The 22,945-nt window shown below is 42.5% G+C and overlaps 1 long non-coding RNA gene across 1 annotated transcript in view; it reads right to left on the minus strand.

The window, feature by feature from the left end:
* The window catches only part of LOC118543884 (uncharacterized), an 87,482-nt gene extending 68,254 nt beyond the window's left edge, over positions 1 to 19,228 (minus strand). Inside the window, exons 1-2 of the long non-coding RNA XR_004921307.2 lie at positions 19,129 to 19,228; positions 12,705 to 12,817 (exon numbers count right to left, since the gene is read on the minus strand). This is a non-coding gene — a long non-coding RNA (uncharacterized LOC118543884). The remainder of the gene's footprint in view (positions 1 to 12,704; positions 12,818 to 19,128) is intronic.
* Positions 19,229 to 22,945: the final 3,717 nt, after the last annotated feature.

The raw sequence follows: 22,945 nt of genomic DNA on the forward strand, positions 1-22,945 counted from the left end.
GGTTTTCTCCTGACGGAAGAACCCAATTTCACATTTTCAAAGTAAGGCATAAATGCACCAGGCAGCTGGAGATGCGGAGCCGGCTGCACTCGGAGCCCAGAGGAACTTCAGAGCGCGTCAGCAGACAGGGCTCTCTTCCCCGCCTTTAACCAGCGGGCTTTGTCTTTTTTATTTCTTTGTCTGTTTTATTTCTCTTTTTGCCCCAAGGCTTGACACTTTACAAAGTTAAGTCTGTAGCCTTGGCCATATTATTTCTAGAAAAACAGAGCAGCTTGGGCTCTGGGATCATTGGAGCATCACAACCAGGGTCTCAAACTTGGGAGGAAGAATTCAGGGGGCCTTTTGCCTCAGTTCGACTCCCCGCCGTCCTCTGTGAGTCTTCTCCTTCCTCTGATGGTCCCTTCTTTGCTCATCCACATCATAATTATCCAGTCTTCCTGCTCTCATCTTCTAGCTCACTGGCATCAGCATCCTTGGTGGACACAAATAACGATGGAAAGGATACAGTCCCTGCCCTGGAGAGACTCTGGTCTGAAGGAAGAGTCCAGACTGTGAATAGACCATACAGTACCCTTCTAGGTTCAAGCAGATGTTAAAAGAGGACTATTCTTCCTGTCTCAGTTGCTGCTGAAGCACTAAAGCTGGCAGCAAAGGTAAAGCCCCCCCACCCCCACATTCTAAACAGAGAAGCCAGACCACTTTTGAAGGACTTGCTAAAAGGTAAACCCCCACTCCCCCCCAACCCGCAAATGCCCATCAACTCCTCATTTATAATTGACCTTGAGAAGGAATAAGGGAAGGTTGCAGAATTGATGAAGGAAGGACAGAGGGGATTTCTTTGTGAAATCAGAATGATGCCAATAAATGATATATCCAACAATTGTGCCCCAAAGCATCTTCCTTATTCACCATGCCCAAGTGGACAGAGAGATTGGCAGATGCAGTGTATACCCCAGCATAAACCAGAGAGCCCTCTCTAACATGGAAAATGTACCAGGGCCAAGTCCAGACTTCAAGTGTGGATGGTGGCATCTCAGAGAAAGGCTGGCTTACTTTGGTATTTGAGAAGAGGCAAGATTGCCTACTTCACCTGGAAAACCCCGATGTGAAGCCTGGGATGGACCAACCACCCACAAACCAAAACTTCCAAGGAATGACCCCATTTGGTGGGGAATGAGGTATGTCAGGGAAACAGACAGCAGAGGAAACCCACACCAACCATGTGTAGTACACATCTCTATGCTTAATTCACTGTATGAAAAGATATCTAAGGATCAGCAAATGTTTGAGGAAACCAGCAGTAAAGAAGGGAAGGACCAAAGAATTTCTGACTTCAGAGGAAAGAGAGGTTTTAAGACTAATAATTAAAATATCTTCAAAGAAATTTACAAGACAAGAATAGGCTACTACTGAATAGGAGCAATAGGAAAATTTTTAAAACAAATATTGGAAATTAAAAATAAGACAATCTAAATAAAAACAAATCCAAAGTGTTAAAAGAACTTATTAGGGAAAGCTACTAAAAATTATAGCAAAAGGACAAAGAAATATAAATATGGGATATTAAAATAAAAGTAAGAAACATAGAAAAATAATCCAGGAGATCAACTCTACCTATAGGTCTTCCAGGTGGAAAAGAAAAGAAAACATGGAGGGGAGAAATAATCAGTGGAGAATTAGAAGAGAAATTTTTCAGAACTAGAGAAAGATACTCAAGATTGACCAGATACTGCAAGACAAAGGAGCAGTGTCCTCAATGTTCTAAAGAAAAATGATATTTTAGAACTTGAATTCTATACCCAGAAAAACTATCAATGAAGAGTAAAGTTAGATATTCTTATACATAAGGTTATAAAGTTTACCTACCAAACACTCTATAAAAAAATTACTTGAGGATGTTCTTAAGAAGGGAATCTAGGAAATAAGTCAAATAAGACGTTTTAGAAGTGTGGGTTCTCAAAAACACATAAACTACTACAAAGTTCAGTAAAAGAAATACTAGCTTGATGTAAATTAGAACCAGCAGATAAGAGGGCCTCAAGGAAAGTTTCTTCAAAGGAAATACATTTAATTCAAGAAATATTATGATTTTAGTGGGAGCTGAAAGACCCAAGTACCATGCTGACATGGGATAGCTTCTTTTCTCAAAAAGAAAAAAAAAAAAGACAATGATAAGCTCTAGTCAAAATTAAAAATAGCACAAGAAAGTCACGAAAAGTCAAAAGCAAAATGCACTAAATTATGTTATTAACTTGAGCAATTTATGGCATATTAAAAAGAGAGAGAGAGAGGATCTCATTGGTCTTGACACTTGAAACATTCTCTTACAAGCAGCACAAATTTGATGATGTAAAATTAATTTTCTCCACGGATCTAATCACACTATTTAGTTCTGCAGTAAATAATATTTACATATCATGATACTATAAATCTTATTCATTGATTTTAAACCTATGGACAAAGTACTTAACACATAATTATAATTATAGAACAGAATGGTAATGCCAAAATGTTGTTAATATACAAAAAAATAAAGCTGATGATGGATGGAAAGTGGAGCAGGGGAGAAAAAATGGAAAATAACATAGAGGTTGTTTATTTCTGAATAAGGATGAATCAAGAGATAGTGTCTAAAACAGATAGAACCAAAAATAGAGATTCCAGTATATTAATTAACACTTTAAAGATCATCAACAAAACCAAAAATAACAATTTAACCAACAAATTCAGAGGAGACCAAGGAAGGAAAGTGAAACTATTATGTGTAGATGAGTTAAATTCTTCATCTTCCAAATGAGAAAGTCCATAAATCAAAAACTCTCTGGACTAGTATTTAGAATAACGGTGGTAACCGATGTCAAAATCAAAAACCCCTAGGAAATGAGGGCGAGGGTAGAAGGACCATTATTTTCTCAATCATTAATAGTCTGTATTCTATCAATTATCCTTTTTCCTAGGTGTATCATTTCTATGATTTACAAAATAGACTGACGACAAAGCAAACACATTTCCTGAGATGTAGATTTGGGGACATTCTGGGTTAGTGCAGTGGTGTGCTGCCAGGCACACTTTTTACTCGCTTATTTAAAGTTCAATAGATATTTACAATTGTGACAATAACTTGATAGCAAGGTAAAACTATAATCCTGCTGAGTTAAGCGCAGGAGGTCCAGTGGCATAGCAAGACATATTACCCGGATTTGCAAAGTTATATAAAATGTTTTGTATCCATTCTAGAACTAGGTTATGGAACACTGGCAAACAAGAAATTATGAACCCTAATGTTAGATCCAGATGACATAACTGAAGTACGTAATGTGTATCAGGCTAAGCATTATTCTTTGTCACTGTCAACAGCAGGCACCTCAGTCCCCATAACCTTCAACTGTTCCCCTCCACTGATCAGCTAATGTCCAGAGTTGGGTAATAGGCATTTAATACCCTTTACCATCTGACAGCACTCACCCCCTCCAAACTCATCTCCTACTACTCCCATTGTGAGCTGGAGGTAAAACTAAACCAAAGCAGCTATATCCAGAAGCTTGGACAACAAAAGGACACAGTGAATAGTTTTTTTAGTATTCTCTAGTGCCCAGATTATGTTTTTTAAGTACCACTTTCTACTAAGAGAACCAGAGCTTCTTGGAGAAATGACTGATTCCAGGTTTAAGGCAGATATAGAAAAATATGAGCTAGGTGCATGTTCTCATACCACATTTCTTTTCTCTCACATGGAAAATCTTGCTCTGGCTAACACTGGCATAATTTATTTGCTTTCCCCTATACTATGCATTAGTTTTCAAAATTATAACACCGGCATTACTTCTAAGATGAAAATACTGAGCAGAGTCAATTCTATATATTCTTAAAATACAGATTCCCCACCCCCACCCCAGCTTTCTGAAAGTTGAGTGTTCCAATGAAACCTTTTGTAAGTCAGAATGTATCCCCTCACCCCTGCTCACTGAAAGCTCACATTATGCCACTTTGCTTTAATGAAAAACCCACATTAGTACCTGTTTTTGCTAACTGAAAGAAATCTGAAGAGAATTTTCATGTTTATGAAAAAAAAGGCATTGTTGTATTAATGTCCAATCTCCCATAAAAGTGTGGTGGTGTAATGATAACTTCCAAAAAGCGGGGATACCTACATACACCCTATGCAGGCTCAGTAATCTTTGGGATAATTCTTTTCTTTAATCTCATGTATAATTAGATTGATTTATTTCACTTCATTTTCAACTCTTATATTTGTTTATCCTTAATTTTCTTTTTTTTTTTTTAGATTTATTTATTTGACAGAGAGAGACAAAGTGAGGGAAGGAACACAAGCAGGGGGAGTGAGAGAGGGAGAAGCAGGCTTCCCGCCGAGCAGGAAGCCCGATGCGGAGCTCAATCCCAGGACCCTGGGATCATGACCCAAGCCGAAGGCAGACACTTAACAACTGAGCCACCCAGGCACCCCTGTTTTTCCTTAATTTTCTTAAGACGTTTATAAAATTCAAAAGTCAAACTATACAAAGACAAAGATACACTCAAAGTAGCCTCATTCCCACTCCTCCTCTACCCTCCACTTCTCCTTTTATTGTTTTATTTTGTTTTGTTTTGTTTTGGGGGGTTACTTTCTTTTTTTTTTTTTTAAAGATTTTATTTATTTATTTGAGAGAGAGAGAATGAGAGAGAGAGCACATGAGAGGGGGGAGAGTCAGAGGGAGGAGCAGACCCCCCGCAGAGCAGGGAGCCCGATGCGGGACTCGATCCCGGGACTCCAGGATCATGACCTGAGCCGAAGGCAGTCGCTTAACCAACTGAGCCACCCAGGCGCCCGGGGGGTTACTTTCTGGTTCATCCTTTCAGTGTTACTATCCCACACTTTGCTTTACTCACTCAATGACATATTGTGGAGATCAACTTTTATAATTCAAAGATATCTTGTGAGACTAGTTCTCAGAGTTTTTCTCTAGCAAAATTAATTTTATTTCTTAAAAATGCTACATATACAAAACTAAATAGGCCCTTTTTAGGTGTATCCTAAGGACACATACAATTTTTCATTGGAACTGCTTTTTCTTAAGCCACAGATGAGAACTGTCCAGCTTGTCTATTCATTAAGAGGCTAAGTTGATCCTAGCCTCTGTATTCATGCTCACACCACTCCCCATGCTTGGGGCAAGGTCTTCTTTATTCTTCATTTGCCCTATATGTGAAGCAAAGCCAAATTCAAATCCTAACTCCTTATGAAGCTTTACCTAGTCTTTCTTTCTCGAAGGGAATTGTGCCTTTGCATCCCCAGTGTCTAACATGATGGCCAGCACATAGAAAATGTTTAATAAATGTTAGGGATGACTTAAGGGTAACGTAGAAAGAATATAGGTTTGTGGGTCAGATAAGTTCTCTGTTCAAACTCTAGCTGAGCGACTTTATAGCAACATTGGTCATCTATTGCTGTGTAACAAATTACCCCACAACACAGGAGAATAAGACAACATACACTTATTATCCCATAGTTTTTTGGCACAGCTTAGCTGGATGCTTTGGCTCAGGGTCTCTCACAGGCTACAATCAAGGTGTTGGGTGGGGCTGTGGTCTCATCAGAAGGCTCAACTGGGGAATCCACTTCCAAGTTCACTCATAGGGTGTTGGATGGACTCAGTTCCTTGTGGACTGTAGGACTGAGGCCTCAGTTTCTCATGAGTTATTAGCTGGGGGCCTCCTTTCGTTCCTTCACATGGGGTTCTCCATAAAGCATCTTGCAATGTGACAGTTGGCTTCATTGGAGAAAGCAAACAAGAAAGCAAGAGAAAATACTAGAGAGAAAATGAAAATCACAGTCTTTTATAACCTAATGATGGAAGTGATATCCCATCACATTTGCCATGTTATGTTCCTTAGAAGAAACTCATTGGTCCAGCCTGCAAGTGGGGCAGATGGGATGACACAAGGGTCCGAACACCAGGAGGGGGGAATCTTTGGGAGGCCTGTCAGAAGCTGCCTAACACAGAAACTTTTAACCTTAGGCAAATTACTCCAGCTCTCTTTCCTTATATTTTATTAACAACCTGCCTTAAGTGTGCCAGTGTTAATATTTTATTAACAACCTGCCAGTGTGATAGGGTGATTTCTAAGATAAAATGTCTTTTTGCAGCTTGGATTCACCAGTTCAGTTTTATAAAATTAGTTGATTCTTCTTATGACTTCCTATTTGAGTCTAGTACCTTCAGAAGAACAAACCAAATTCACCAGCTAGGAAATACTGATTTATAAACTGGAATGCTTTTTGTTTTCCTTGTAAATCTAGGTGGGAAATTGATCCATGATAAGCCTGCTAAACAGTGCATGGTTTTGCAAGATATATTATTATATTTCACATTTATGAGATATTCTGAGATCTTTGATAGGTTTTTTTTTTCTTGTTTGTTTGGGTGGTTCTTTTTTTCTTGTTTTCATTATGGCAATAAATTTTCCTGCCAAGTATCAATAGTTTAGAGTCAGGAGAAGCCCTCAAGAAACACACATCTAAAGGAAGAAATCCTTCCAGCCAAAGTTAAAGAAACTACCACCACCTGTGTGAATCCATTTTAATGTTTTCTGAAATATTTTGGTTATGAAACATATAGGAAACTATCTCGATTCCAGTTATTTTTCCCAGTCTCCTATGAACCAAAGTATTGACTTGGGAGTTAGGATGATCCACGCACATGACCTTTCCAAGCCCTAGTTAGCCATCCATAAAGTGGGGCTCATGGTCCTATCCTCATGACCTGTCACTTTCTTGCAGAGCACGCAGGGCCTGGGAGGAGCCCCTGGAGATCCAGCAGTGGAAAGAGGGTGCTGAGTTTCTTTTAACTGTCATCAGAGAGACTGATTTTGAAAAAAAAAAAAATCAACTCAAGGGAGTAAGTACCAAATTAGGGACAAATAGACAGTCAGAATTGAATTCCTAATCCATGGGGGCATTGGGCAAAGAGGAAAAATCCAGATGTAAAACCCACATGAAAGACAAGGAACAAAAAGAGAAAAGAAAAGAAAAAAAAAAAAAGGGAAAGTTAAGTTAGTTCTAAGAAACTAGAATGGGCTGGAGCTGAAGCATTGAGCATTGGTTTTCTTGTTTCTTTAGCTCCATGGGGGCCTGCTGGAAACATTTAAAGGGAAATCCTTGGAACAGACACCTACCACCTGTGGTTATTGAAAAGATATATATTATTTAGATACCACTGGGTGAAAAAAAAAATGCCTTAGAAGGAAACATCTTGACTAACAGCAAGGTGCAAAATTACTTCATTTTGCTCTGCATTTTTGGAAACAATTGACTTCCAAGCTTCCATAACTTCATGCCTTAAAGTCTCCATCACAGCTGTTGGAGAAATTCTTCATGTTCTCTGCTATGATACTGGGATTTTTGCAGCCATGAATGGACACAAAAAGATGTCAATCATATCCAGTAATGAAAAGTTCATTTCTCACTCCCTATTGTGAAGGCAGTGCCTTTGTGATACCCATTGTGTGAGGCTGTGTTCAAGCTCATTTACCTTCACATACAGAATATCTATTTTATATTAAAAGTTTGGACTGTAGTCACCCCAGATCACACCTAATGCATTTGAATTATATTACCATTATCCTCTATTAAATCTATGATGATGCTACAATATCTATGTCAGAAATAATAAAGAGATTAATGTGGAGTAATAGATACTGGTGTCACCTCCCTCTACATTTCAACATCAAATATTTTCGGCACTGCAAACCAGTCTCTGTCAGCCAGTGAGAACGGGGATTTTGGCAATAGAGAATCCATCGAGAGAAGTGAGGGGAATTTTCCAAGTCATGTAGGCAGCTGCTGAAGTGATAATTGAATAAAAGTGAAAGTCCTTCCTTTTTCTTTCCTTCTAGAAAAATCTACATTTATTCCCCTAACTTCACAGAACATACCCTCCTCAGGGGGTGGTGATATATGCTGAGGAGAGCTTATTTGAAGTGGTTCTCTGACAGCTGGATTTATGAATGGATACAATAAAGACAACTGAGAAGAAGAAATGTCAGCACTGAACATGCTGGTCTCAGATTGTAAAGCAGTATCCCCTCAAATTTAAGGGGCTAGAAATTACCTCCCTACTGCTCTGCTTCCTCTACACATCCAGCCAGCCTGGATAGGGGAACAAAGTGACAGAAGCAATTCATTCACCCACTCAACAGCTATGCATTGAGCAGTGGATTATCATTCCTTACTTCCTAAAGCACTTATATATCTGAAGACACTTCATCCTTATTACAAAATAGGAAGGACAAGGATTATCATTCCCACTTTACAGATGAAGAAACTAAGTCTCAGAATGACTTATGTACTTTATGTCATTATTGAAGAATAGACTGGAGATACACACTCATGCTTCAGAGCTTCATTCCACGGTCAGTCAGAGCCAGGGATGGATTTACAGTGAGAGTACAGGAGTAGAATTTCATTTCCAAAGCTCACTCTGGCTAGAGGATGGAGAAGAGTCTTGGGGAAGAAAGACAGGCATGACAACTGGAGGCTGCTGTAGTAATCCAAACAATGACCATGGCCTAAACTAGCAAAAGATATTTAGGGGCTGCTTAGTGACTAGTTGGATGTTGGAAACTAGATTGAAAGGAAGCAGGAGCTATTGAGGATGTCTTGGGCCTGTCATTTGAACAACTGGATGCCATTTTCTAAGATGGGGAACATGGAAAAGCAGGTTAGAAAAGGAAAGGGAGAATTTTATGTTTCATTGTGTATAGTGTGAGAAAACAGGTGGGAATAGTTTATCAGAGGTGGGTACCTGGCTCTGGAACTCAGAGGAGGCATCTTGCTTAAGTTGAGATTTACGGGCACCAAATATTCTAGGAGCAGATATCGTAGGTGCTCATAGCAAGAGAATTTCCAGGGAGTGACAGAAGTGGAAGTCAGACTGCAGGAAGTGGGGAGTGAATGGATTGAAGATACAGTTTAGACAACATTCTGAGAAATTCCATATATTTATTCCCCCCCAAAAAATGACTGCCAAGACATAGAAAAAGATAGAGCCATGTGTAGTGAGAGCATGGGGTGCAGGGACAATTGCTTTATTGTTTTAAATGAAAAAGTCTGTTTAAATGTTGATAAGAAGGAAGAATTAGAGAGGGAGAGATTAAAGGCATGGGAAATTCATTCAATGAACAAAGAGAGAGTGACAAGAGTCCTCACCATGTGCTGGAGACCCAGCAAGTAAGCAAAGATTACAAATCCCCACTTCATAGAAATTGCATTCTGGCAAGGAGATAATACATAAATAAACAAACATGTCATAATAATGTCTACTAAGTATGAAATGCAACATAAAGCTGTAATACTTGAAACGCTATGGCATTGACCTAAGAATAGACAATGGATGCACAGTGACCAAGACTCTCCTATTAACCAAACTTTTAGCCAGGCTCCTTTGAGCCCTTTCTCAAGTAGGCCTCTGCAGTGGCCTATGACAACTTGAATAAAACACAATAGCGTTTCTAACAATTCATGGCCTCATCCTTAAGATGATCTTAGCCCTCCATAAAGTGCCCACCTGAGAAAACTCAAGGTTGCTGAAAGAATTTACTATTTGTTCTAGCCAATGCTTGTCTTCCAGCCTCAGTGGGAGGGTGGTAGCCTAACTTCTGTAAGTGCCAGTTAGCAAACCCAAACCAGTTGCACATAGATGAAGCTCTCTTCCTATTTTTTTGTATGTTTTCACTTCCCTGACTCTACCAAGTCCAGCTTATATCCCTCCATATTCCCTCATTCTCCCTTTAAAAAGCCCAGTCACCTCTGTACAAATCAAATTTGAGTTGAGTTCACACTAGACTCTTTTCCCCATTGTAATAGTACATGACTGATCAAAATATGTCTTCAACACTTTAGTGTCCAGCCTTGTTTAACTTTGACAATAAGAGTCTAAACTCTGAAAACATATGGAATTTAGTATATGATAAAGTTGACATTTAAGTCAGTAGGACACATTTAATAAGTGGTGTTGAGACAACTGCATAATTTGGGGAAATAAAATGAAAAATGGTCCTTTAGGAAGTAGGGGAAGGTAGGTTTAAACAGAAAAAGGGACACTTCTTGTATTTCCCTTGGAGAAGAGAAGGGGAGTATTTATGCAATAGTATTTATGCAAGATGGAGACATCCCACCCGTTGTCTTCTCTCGTTTCCTTCCAAGATAGGTGCAGTATCTTATGCCAAGAGTAAAGGGGCACTTGGAAAATTAGGAACCTGGGGAAGATTGGGGGCAAAAGTGAAAAGAGAATACAATTAAGTTCAAGGCCCAGCTTGAGACTGGTCATTTGTGGTAATTGAACTTAGAATATGGAAGTGGGACCTGGAAGTTTCCAGGGCAGATAGTGGGTAGGGTTCCATGAGGTGAAAATGACCTCACAGTTCTGCAGACCACAGAACAAACAGAGCTGTGTGCTGCCTGTTTAGGCACGAAGCAGGACATAATTCCCTAGAGCTCTGGGGAAGCAGTGGAGACCCACTCTGGCACCACCACATCGGTACAAAGTATTTGAGAACCAAGACAGTTTCCCTCAACAAACCAGATAAACCTCCAATAGATCTGATCCTCCATCAATATATCTTCCTCAATATGTATCAGGCTGATTCTATAATCAAGATTACTCCCTACTGAATATATTCTCTCCACCTCTGTCGTTTTCAATGGCAGGTCTCGCAGCCAAAAGAGAGGTGTTGATGGGTGTTAGGGGATCAAGGAAGAGAACCAGGGCCTGAACAAGGGGGAGGTGTGGAACTGGGTCAGAGCTGAGGTTGGACTTGGAAGCTGGTGGTCACTGCAATTCGAGAATTTGGGACCATAGGCCAATTTTCTCAAGGTAGACAAGAAATCTAAAAGGCAAAAAAGACTAGAATTCCAAGTTGCCTGGGAGTACGAATCAGAAAAATCAAGGAGGCTAAATTGTCTGAAATAAGACAAATGATCTGGAAAAGAGTCTAGAGAACCAGTAGAAGAATTAAGAGGGATGCTTGGCCATAGACCGTCAAAGCTAAGGGTTGTCTGCTTATTGTCCTCTCTGCCCAGAGCAGGAATGGTGAACACTGGCTGGAGTTCCTGGCGTTGACTCTACTAAAGAAGATATCCCTTTGCAGACACACCAACCAGGTGGTAAATTATGAGTCACGGGGAGAAGAAAGAGCTGCATCCTTTGCAAACGTGATAGGTTTGTTCCTGAGGCTGTTCAGGCTGCTTTAACAAAATACCATAGACTGGGTAGCTTATAAACAACAGAAATTTATTTCTCTCAGTTCTGAAGGCTGGGAAGTTCAAGATCAAGGTGATGGTAGATTTAGTATCTGGCGAAGACCTGATTCCTGTTTCACTGATGGCCCTCTTCTCTCTGCGTCCTCAAATGACAGAAAGAGATGAGGGAGCTCTGTGGAGTCTCTTCTTATAAGGGTACTAATCCCAATCATGAGGGTGGAGCCCTCATGACCAATTCACCTCCCAAGGGCCCCACCTCCAAATACCATAATATTACGGGTAGGGTTTCAACATCTAAATTGTGGGAGACATAAACATTTAGTTTATAGCAGTTTGCTAAGAGTCCTGCTAAAGAGAGAGGCAATTCATCTTTGTGATTCAGGATAAGAAAGATTTCTAGGAAACACTCATCTTTCAGTAATGTCCTGATAGCCACCCAGAAGCCTAACTGTTGCAATTTATTAATCTCAACAAATAAAGGCATGGAGTGGAGGACAGAGAGGCTACATTTAAGACTGGCAATAATCTGGTCACTCCCCACCTTTCAAACTTCCAGTCAAATGCTTCCCCCATGGTTTCCTGATATGCTGTGTTTATGTGAACTGGCCCAGCATCTTCAAGAGTTCCATCTCATGAGTAGGGGGGACCAAGACATCTAGTAAAATCTTTGCCTCTCCACTCTGTTGTTCTATAAGGTTTTTCCACGTTCCAATACCTGAGCCTCTAACTTTATCTCGCTGCTTCCCGAGCTTCTCTGGTTGTCTGTGTTTGTTTCCATGTTTGTGCTTGTGTTCTCCCTTAGCTTAGATCCACTGTGTGCACAGTGTTTGGCTTTGCCCCAGTCACCAGATGGCTCCATACTCTGCAGTCGCTGGGGATGTCTTCCTTCTCTGTGTGTCCAGCCCCAGATCCTGTGGTGCTTAATTCCCCCCCTTATCCAGGACAAGAATTCAAATAATATTCAATCCCCCACCCCCAATCAACACCTTTACTTCCTCCCCTTCCTCTGCCTGAACTACTCCATTGAGGGAGATACCCAATTATACAATAACCCCATTTTCTGACAGCATCAAATCTCATCTTTCTTAGATTCCCCCCCAAAAAAATCAACAAAGCCCAAATCCTATTATAGGTTCTTTCAAACACCCTCTTACTTGGACAGCCCATGGTCTCCCAGGTCTATGCTCTCCCTGGCTGCAAGGGGCCATAAACACAACTTTCACAACTGTAGGTTGTTCCTGGTGGCCTTTGTCTAAACCAACACTAACTACCATGAAATGGCCCCTCCTGTGTGCCAGGCCCTGTATTAGGGACAAACACAAGCTAACTTTTTAAAATCTTTAATAGCAACTCTGTGAGATAGGTTTTATCATCTTCACAATACAGAGGAGAAAATGGAGACCCTAGGTCATGTAACCGCGAAGTAGTAGGGTCAGGGTTAACTTACCAATCTGTGGGCCTCCAAAGCTGCCATGTTTCCCTTAATTTGGAGCAGAGTCCTTTCCGTGTTTTTCATCGCTTGGAAGAGGTGCCATCAGAGCAGCCGACCTCACCCACCACCTCCAGGATCAGCAAAAAGGCAAATCAAACAGGGTTGGCCAGCTCAACAAAAAAGACAAGAACAGACCCAGGTATATAGTATGATGGCAAAACTAGGTAAACTCGTTAGAGGCCAAGAGACACAGCTCCTGAGACAAATGGCCTGAAAGGCAATACAGATGGGAGAATGAAACAGAGCTCCACTATTTTCTGGCAATTTGCAATATCTCAGTTAATAAAAACAGAAAACAAAGGGAGTGAATGGATTGGTTCACGATGAGCTAATCCGAAGGAACAAAGATGCAACCGCTGTTGCAATGAACGGTCAGCAGAGCAGGGGAATCAATGCTTCTAGGGTAATGAGAGCAAATGAAAGGCTGAGAAACAGAGAAAATAAAAAGAGCAAAGAAAAAAGCCATCATTATCATTGGGTTATTAGGCCAGCGCTCCTTGGGGAAGGGAGAAGCCCGTCTCGGGCACAGTTGCGGCCTAATGGTATATTGGTGGGAGTCACCTTACCCTAGCAGGGGACTATCTGTGTGAACCTTGCTGGCGTTCCTGCCTCTGGGGTCGAGCATCCTGTGGTCTGAATTCGTTTTCTCTTGGCAAAATGGATCTGTCCGCTCCTCTGAGCAGAGACAGAGCAGGAGAAAAGGCCTAGAAAGCTTATTGCATGTCACGTCGCTCTTGAAAATCACATTTTTATGAGTGTAAATGAATCAGAAACATATGGATGAAATTTCCTGGCTTGATGTGAACAGCCTCATACCCCAAGCAGTGCCCTCGGAGAGGATGCTTGGAATGTCAGTATTTGTGCCAGAATCCCAAGTGGAAAGGTCAGGGGAGGCGCCCTCCCCCCCCCGCTTGTACCCCATCCCTTTAGCACGGCCCCCATGTGGACCTCCCCAGACCCAGAGAAACTTGCCTTTGCCAGACCACTTCCCACTCCCTAACATTCTCATTCTATGCCAATAATGAAGGTTGAGTATGTGCACGCACAAGTGCATACACGAGCACGTGTGCAAACACGTTTTTACTCCCCCAATAAATATCGTGAACGAAGAGGCCAGGGTGTGAAAAAAGCTGTAAAATGACAATGTCTATTTCTGTTTAAATGAAATCCTTCTACCAAAAAAAGTAACTTCTTGAACGTAATGATACTAGCACTAGATAGCTGGGCCATTGCAGGAAACTCCAGCCACAGGGCTATGGCATAAAATTCACGGGTATGAACAAAGAGAATTTACTGAACTACTGTATAAAGTAGAAGAGACACCGATGTCCCACATTTTTGAATCTGGCTTTGTGTTCAGCACCTACATTTTCAACCAGAGCAAGGAAACAGAACCAGGGCTGTATTTCATTCCTCACATATGGATTAAGAAGTCAGAAATCAAGATGACTGGGATGAAAATACACACAGATGCCTCTCTGTCAACACAGTGTCTGAAGAACTGTCTGGATGTAACATGGGTGAGTAAGCAAGCATGGGCTTTGATGTCAGCGGCATGAGGAGAGAGCCCTGGCCTTGCCATTTGTTAGCTGTTTGACATTGGGCAAGTCACTCAACCTCTCTGAGCGGTTTCCCTGCTATAGAGCATGCCCCAAAGATAAGAGTCCAGTAAGTGATGGCTATCATCAGAATGAAAAGCTTTGCATTTACATTTTCAAATTGGACCTCCAGACTCACAGAGATTTTGAGATGAATTACGGACGTGTTTCTTAGGCTTCCGTGTAGGCACAATCCGTCCCAGATGATAGCTCAATTTTTCATTCCCTGTGCCTGCGCCCACAGCCTTAACTTGGCCACCAGATTGGCCAGTTCAGAGTAGCGAGTAGAAGGCTCACTCTGGGTTCCCTGAGGGCATCTGCCCACAGGAGGGCAATGCCTCAGCCCTTTGCTTGTTATCTGCAGTTTGCTCTCACAGCCTCTGCTGCCTGTGACCGCACCACCCTCAGCATTCCCTCTCGGCTGGTCCGAGCCCCACATCTCTGCCATCGCTTCTCAAGAGGCAATGAAATCGGAAGACGCTCCCCTAGTGATGCGACACTCCCTGTGAGACCAGCAGACTAACAGCATGCTCCTGCGGACCCTGCCTCAGCTTCCCCGCCCCACCTTTGTCTGCTTACCAAATGAACTCCAAATGCTTTGTCCTGCCACAGTCTCCTCCCAGCCTCCCTCACCCGCCCCTCCTAAGAGCCTTTCAACTCCAGCCAGACAGGTTGGGTCATCTTTCTCCAACCGCACCCACCTCATACCTAGCCCTCTGCCTCTCCTTGCACTGCCTTCTCCAGCTCTAGCCTCTTTGGGATGTTTGACGAAACTCCAGCACTCCTTGAGGCCTTTACCCCCCTCCGCCCACCTCAGCCCTACTTCTTCCCCCGCTCCGACAGCCGCTCCCGCCCTCACGGTCATCCACTTTCAATGCCGGCGTGGGGGCCAGCGTGCTATGGCCGCGGACGTCTGTGCACGGTCTCTCTCCCCACTGAGTGCGAGCCCCATGAAAGCAGGACGACTTGGCCCTTGGAATCTTAGAATCCCCTGTCATGGAAGAAAAAACTGCAAGTCCCCCAGCTCCAACTGAGGCAGAAGCCATGATGGATGCACTGCGCCCACTGAGAGGCATCATCAAAAGTCTCCTCATGAATGTGCTTCTCTTCATCCACCCTCCCCTCCAGACCGTGGTTTCGGGTTATGCTGCAGAACTGCGGGGGCCGAGGAGGCCGCTGGAGGGCTCAAGGCCTAAGGGTGGGTCAGGGACACCTCCTGAATCCTCATAAAGAGCCTGGGGCGGGTGGGGGCGGGGGAGGCGCATCCTCCCCCTGTGTGCATCCTGTGTGGAACTCTCGCGTAACATGCCAGAAACTCTCCCGTAACATGAGGGAAACATCCTGCAACATCCTATAACCATGTTACATCGTGGTTGTAAATCTGCTCCATCATCTGCTTGGGATGGACAATGAACAATTTAAACTGAAAATGCAAAGGTGAAATTTTTGCATTTTGCAGACCGTTCCTAGAATAGGACCTACCTAATGCAAGTCATTTAATCTCTATGGCTCAGTTTACCTATGGAGATGATAATTACACTTACCCCATAGGGTAGTTGTGAAGGCTGTCTTTAAGAAATGTAATGCACCCACACAAGGAATATTACTCAGCCATAAAAAGGAAGTACTGAAACAGGCTACAAGGCGGATGAACTTGAAAACATTAGGCTGAGTGAAAGAAGCCAGAGGCCACATAGTGTGTGATTACTTTCATGTGAAAGGAATGTTCAAAATGAGCAACCCCATAAAGACAAAAAACAGATTAGCAGTTGTCAGAGGCTAGGGAGAGGAAGGGGTGGGGAATGCCTGCTCATGGGCACAGGGTTCCTTTTTGTGGTGATGAAATTGTGGAATTTGAGAGAGAGTGATGGTAACACAACCTTGTGAATATACTAAAACCACTGAATTATACACTTTTAAAGGTTGAATTTTGTGGTATGTGACTTATATCTCAGTGTTTTCAAAGTATAAAAAAATAATGTGCGCAATCAGTTGGAGACAGAGCCTGGCAGACACGAAGACCGTTGTGATTAGGGTGGGGATTATAGGAAAGAGTAAGATAACAGAAAAACAATTAGATGTGGGAGTAAACCCTGGTTCTTCCACTCACTAGCTGTGCTGAGTGACCTTGGGCAAGTTACTCTGTCTTAGATTCAGCTTTTGCAAAGGTTAGTTGGGAGTCCTAACACGGATCCTGTTGTATCAGGTAACATACATAAAGCTCTTCTGCACAGCGCTTGGCAGGATATAGATGCTCAATAAACCACAGACCTCTCTTTATTTTCTATTCAATCTCCTTCCTGAAATAATTCTCAGAACACACAGCTGCAGCTGGCCAAAAGCTGGGGTTCCATCCCCAGAACTAATGAGAACCCAGCAGTGACGCTGGGTGGGATCATGCAAAGTGCTTCTGCAGCGAGCCTTGAAACAGAATAAGCAGAAAGGCAAATGAGAACTGAATCAGGAATGGAAGGCTAAGGTCAGCGCTGGGGATGCAAGTCTAAGAACTGAGTCTAGTGGAGTCTGAGACTCTGGGTCTGGCTGCAGAGTAAGTCAAGGGGTCAGGGACCAAGCAAACAAGATCTGGGAGCCAAGACAAAGTGTTCAGGATAAAGGCCATGAAAAAGGCAATGGCATTAGGGCCCAAGGCCAGGCTAGGCCTGTTTATTTAAAAGACACTCAACTAGATTGGATGTAAGACCTGATATCTGTTATCCGCAACTAGTCAGTAAATCATTCTCCCTGTCATAGCAGTCTATGGAAAGGGGAAGAAATGGAAAGGAGAGGGGGAAGGGGAGAATGGGTTCTAGGGAACTGGACGTGATTAATCATCACCACTTCTCCCTGGACAATGCTGTTCAGTGTGTAGCAGTTGGGGGTGGGAAATCCTTTCTTGAAAATTCTTCATTTCCTTATCCCACAGTCCAACAACCCTGCCAAAATACCGCCACAGGATACATTTAAGGACAAAATGCTGTGATTTGTTAGATGCAAAATTTCTGAGATGGGAGGCTTTTTGCTCAAGAGTTGAAATTGTTGCATTGACAAACGTTGGTGTCTACTGCTGTTGGCTGGCTCGGGGGCTGGGGGGCGGGGGGAAGAGGGAGCATTTGATCCTATGAAGAAATTCCTCCCAGCTGTCTCTTAATCTATTCTGTGATCAATACTAACACTGTCATAATACTTAAACTCTGCTTCCTTTTTGTCACCCACCTATGTATGAATTCATTACAAAAGCCAGATGCGGGACAATAAAGGGTCTACGAGATAAAACAAGGGCAGATTATTTTATTATAATCCATATGAGAAGGTACCTGGTCAGCATAATAAATGACACCAGGCACCTTCACTGCAAACAGTGGGGCTGGACAGGTTTTCACGGCTCACTCTTACACGGAGATAGATCCCTTTCCTTAAAGGCCATTGGATTCCCAGGCAGAGGTGTGCACATATGTTTTTGCTTAGGCCTTGCATCTTTGGTGATGTCCAGGCTGCTTCTTGGGGACCCGGCCAATACAACTTAGGAGAGTTTGAGGTCACAACAGCAGACATTCTGTACTGCAAGAATTTCTCCTTTCAGGAGAGCATACCGTACCTTGAGGCAGATGCTGAGGTCTGGGGCCCACTGGGAATATGACTATAAGAGTCTTGAAAGCCTTTGGCAGCTATGATTCTTACTGGATGGGCTCCACATCCCGACTTGCACACTCACCCTCACACACATGCCCTGACACACATGCCCAATTATACACATTTAGGTGCACACACACGTGTCCATCCATGTGCCTACCCCATGTGCATATGCATCTCACACACTCACACATCCATACACAAGTATCGTTGTGCACACGTGGTCGAAAATATACCACATACACACACATACATTGCTCATATGTGTGAGCACACTCAAAAAACCCCACAGAGGTACATACGCACGTGTACACACACACACACACACACACACACACACCCTTCATGCACATGGACAAGTGCAGGTCCTCATAACCACAACAAGGATTCTGGGACAATCCTGTGGTGTCTTCCAGACAACCGCACCCACTATAGAAGTGACATTTTTTAGGAGACATAATGAAAACAATTACGGCATTTGCTGCACCCACAAGAAGTCTATAATTCACTGTGCTTGTTCCCCAGCAAAAGGAAGAAGCAAAGCATTGTTCAGACCATAACCAAAATGTGACCAGGTATTAACGCCGGAAGGACCTTCCAGCGGAAACATCAAGGCTCCGATATTAACACATGCCAGTAAATAAATAAGGGCTGATTTGGCCACCAGCAACTTCTGAAGTCTTTCTGATTTGACATGGATGGAGACCTGAGGCTGATGTTCCCATCTGTCAACCTACACCCATTTCTGTGGCTTTCAAATATAGACAGGCTTCCAAGGTTCCTTCCAGCTTGGAGATACTATTTTTGCTAATGGCATTTTTAAAGGTCCAGATAGGCCATTTACTTACACCAGAAACACAGTGGAAAGGAGCAACATCTTTTTTGTTGTCGTTTTCGAGTTTGGCAAAACCTCATCTTGGAAGTAGAAATTTTGGAGGCAGTTTGCCTCAGACCCAAAGCAGATCTACAGACAAGCAGATAAATTCTTTAATGGGGCTATATTTGTCCCTAAATAGTTGGCAGTGAAAATTAGGATTTTCATAAAGTCAGCCCTAGCAAACATCCACGCGCCCCTCCCTCACCGTCCAGCATGGCACCTCCCGCCTCCCTGACGCCCATCTCAAACCCTAGTAAACAAAACCCTCTCTTACATCATGCGCCTCAGAGAAACATGAAGCAAGCTGTTCTTGAGTTGGGTTCACAGACACTCTCCCAGGGCCACAGTGGTGTGCTGAAAGAAATGGAAATCTGGTGGCCCAAGAAACAGGAGTGGGAGGAGATTAGGGGTGGGTTGAAACGTGGGGGTGGGGAAAAGTTGGGTAAAAACTTTGAGTCTGAGAAGAGCGAGCCCAGGGTGCTGCCTGGAATTCCAAAATGAGGAAAGAGATCTCGGCTGCTTTCATATGGAAATTGGCCTGGAAGCAGACTTTGTCTCTGGGTGGAACTGAAGCCAAGACCAAGTTCAGTGAACCTAACACACCGTTCAATCAACCATTGAAACCCAGGAGAAGAGAAGGCAGGAAAGGGAGGGCAGAGGGTCAAAGAGGCTCGCCTTTCATTTGAGCTTGGTTATGGAGGTGGCAGTAAGGAGGAATTAAACACTGGAAAGAACTGGAAGGGAAAAATCCCATCTATTTGGAGAATGTGACCAGCCTGGCTTTAAGTGAAAGAAGAAGAGCGAAGGAAACAGAGGGAAGCAAGCAAGCAAGGCAAGAGAAGGAGGGAAGGAAGGAAGATAAACAATGATAATCACTCAAAGCAAATTCTGAAATTGCAAGTGCATCTGATGGGAGTAACAGAAAAAAGGAAGGAACTTGAACTTGTCTGTACTCTGCCAAGATTCCCTCCACCTTCCACCTTAGATAAAGGCTTTCAGAGATGTGAAGATTCTTAAAGCATATAGGAAGTGGACTTCTGAAGGTTGACTTTTGGACTTGTTTTTAGTTTGTTTTGTTTTTATTGCATCTTCAAAGGAAAGTTGAAGAAGCATCTACTCTTTGCAAAAATAAGCTAATATAGTTTCTTCCTAGATACTTTTTTGGGGACTAGTTTCCTGTCTTTTGTTCTTGATTTATTATTGCCTTTATTTGTTCTCCCCCATTTGGTTCATTTTATTCTTATTTTAAAAGAACAGCTCCAAAGACCCTTCTATTTTCATGGAAATTGCTCAGTAGTAACAATTTCAGATAGCTTCCAGAAGAATAATCATCATGCTGGCTGCTTCACCCAAGATGCTTTGCAGCATTTCACATAACAATTTACTAATTAATGACAAATTAAATGGAATTTGGTAAGAAGAATCAGAGGTTAGAGTACTGGTGTATATTGTGTATAAAAAGGTATGCAAATATCTTCAGCCCATTTGTGGTTCATCAGTGGGAAATAATAGCTATTCTACTTGAAAATTTCAAATGCAGGAGGGCTGCTGCATAGAAGCAGAATTTGGAAATTATTCATCGTTTTAATTTTTTAACAGTTTTTCAGATGAGAAACTGTTCCTTCATTTTAGAGGCACAATGAGCTTGGTCTTTTTGTTTTAATAACTTTAAAATCATACAAATTCGGCTCTACTTTGCAGTTATATTAATTACGTATTAGGAGGCAAGAGGCAATTTTTGGAAATCAGCAACTGAAGTTTTCATCTTTCAGAGCAGAATAAAAGGCACGGACTCCGTTCTTCTAAAGCAGGCATTGGCAGACAACAGCCTGCAGACCAAATCCACTTTGCCTGTTTTTGTAAATAAGATTCGTTTGGAAACAGCCACACTCCTTCACCCACGTACTGTCTATGCCTGCTTTCACACTCGCGTGGCAGAGTTGCAACGTGGGTCTGGTGACTTGCAAAGCTTAAAAGATTTATAGTTGCGGGGCACCTGGGTGGCTCAGTGGGTTAAGCATCTATCTGCCTTCAGCTCAGGTTGTGATCGGGGGTCTGGGATGGAGTCCCGCATAGGGCTTTCTGCTCAGCGGGGAACCTGCTTCTCCTTCTCCCTCTGCCTACCGCTCTGCCTATTTGTGCTCTCTCTCTCTGCGTCAAATAAATAAATAACATCTTAAAAAAAAATTTACAGTTGGGTCCTTTAAATTCGCTAGAACCCTGCCCTAGAGGGTAGATCTAGGGAGACAACACTCACCATAAAGAAGGAAGAAAGGTTTTAACTGAGAAAATAGTAGAATTATTTTAAAGTGTTGCACTACTAGTAAAAGCCCACAAATGGTCAATATCAATCAGCTGTCATAAAAATTTGCCAAAATGTTTTTTCTTATTCAATAGACATTTAGGGGAAGTGCTTCTTTAGCTAGTTTGTCTTTAGCCCAATGAGCAGGTGACTCACCTCAGGGGAACATTGGTTATTTCTAATAAGAAAAGGATTTGCAAAGAGTGAAATGGGTCTGCCCTCGGTGGAAGTTCTGGGTGAACACAGACGGCTTCCCACATCAAATAGGGTGATTGCTTTGGACACATGTCAATTGATTTATTTTTACTGCTTCTAATTTTGATAGTGAGACAATTTTGATAGTGAGTGCTCCTGATTTTATTTGTCATCTTCAATTTATATTATATTCAAACTATTAATGTCCAAAAGATATTTGGGGCCATGAAAATCTCTTAATCCTTTTAACATATTCCCTCTGACCTATAGGGTACTACAACCACATGGCAGTTCAACTCCTGAACATTCCATTTGTGTTGATGGGGGCAGAGACAAAGCCTGAGACAGAATACCCCTCACATGCCCACAACTTGGTATCACCTAAGGGCACCAAGGAGCATGGCCAAACCTCAGCTTAAAGCAACAACGTTTAAGTCAATTTGGATGATCGTTATTTTTTCCCCATCAGTAGATTATGTCGCTATTGGCTGCCTGCTCCAGCCCAGTCTCAGCCCCTTCCTGCCCAGAGCCTAAAATCTTTGAAATGCATCCATGTGGATTGCAGAGTTGATGTTTCAGAAGGGGCACTAAACTGGGAATTTGTGGTTTGATGGACTGTGGGAGCAAGTCATGTGACCTTACCACTTCATGTCAGAAAAGGAAATTGGATTAGTCCAGACTTGGTGTCTTGTATCAGCTCTCAATTGTCATTCCAACAAATAGTACTGACCACTTATTGCGCTGGGAAAAATAGACATAGCCCTGCCCTCAGGAAGCTTGCCGTTACATGAATGTATTGTGAGAAGGGGATGAAGAAGGATAATTAAAACAAATATACACACACACATACATATATGCAAGGACACACAAACATATATCAACAAATTATGACAAGTGCAACCAAGAGGCATTAATAGGGAGTTCTACTTTAGGCAGGGCAGGTCTCCCCAAGAAAGGGGCATTAAAGGCAAATCTTGAAGGATGAGCCAGCTAGAAAAATGGTGGTGGGGCAGGGGGAGCATTCCAAAGAGACCATGCAGCATGGGTAAAAGTGCTGAGACGGCCTGTGAAGAGTTTTGCACAGTAGAGTAACTGAAGTAAGACCCACACCCACAGCAGGCATTACTAATCAATCAAAGCCCTCTTTCCTGTTGAAAACAGACAAAACCTCAGAATTCCCAGCACAGCACTCCCAGCAGCCATTGCCAATCAGCTGGAGTTGGAGAACGATGAAAGCTATTTGCCATTCCTGGACCACGTGGTTCCAGAAGGTTCTCCCAGTCCTGGAATTTTCCAGTACAATGATTCTTATTGCATTCAATATTTGAATACCAACTCCTGCTCTGAACATCCTCCACGTGCCTATTTTCTTCCAACTTTATCGAATTCCTAGAGATAACAAGCCTTCTCTCCCACCCCATTCCATGTCACTCCTACAGGGAAAGCCCCTTTCCACACCTGTATTCTAAAGGCTCTTCAAATCCCTTTCCCCAGCGGGATCATGCCCATGCGGATCCACTATCCATCCCTGTGTAACCAACCACATTAAACCAAGTGACTTAATACAAGTGACCTTTCCCAAGGTTCTGTGGGT

This window comes from Halichoerus grypus, chromosome 4 (assembly GCF_964656455.1).
Source record: "Halichoerus grypus chromosome 4, mHalGry1.hap1.1, whole genome shotgun sequence".
Lineage (NCBI taxonomy): Eukaryota > Metazoa > Chordata > Mammalia > Carnivora > Phocidae > Halichoerus > Halichoerus grypus.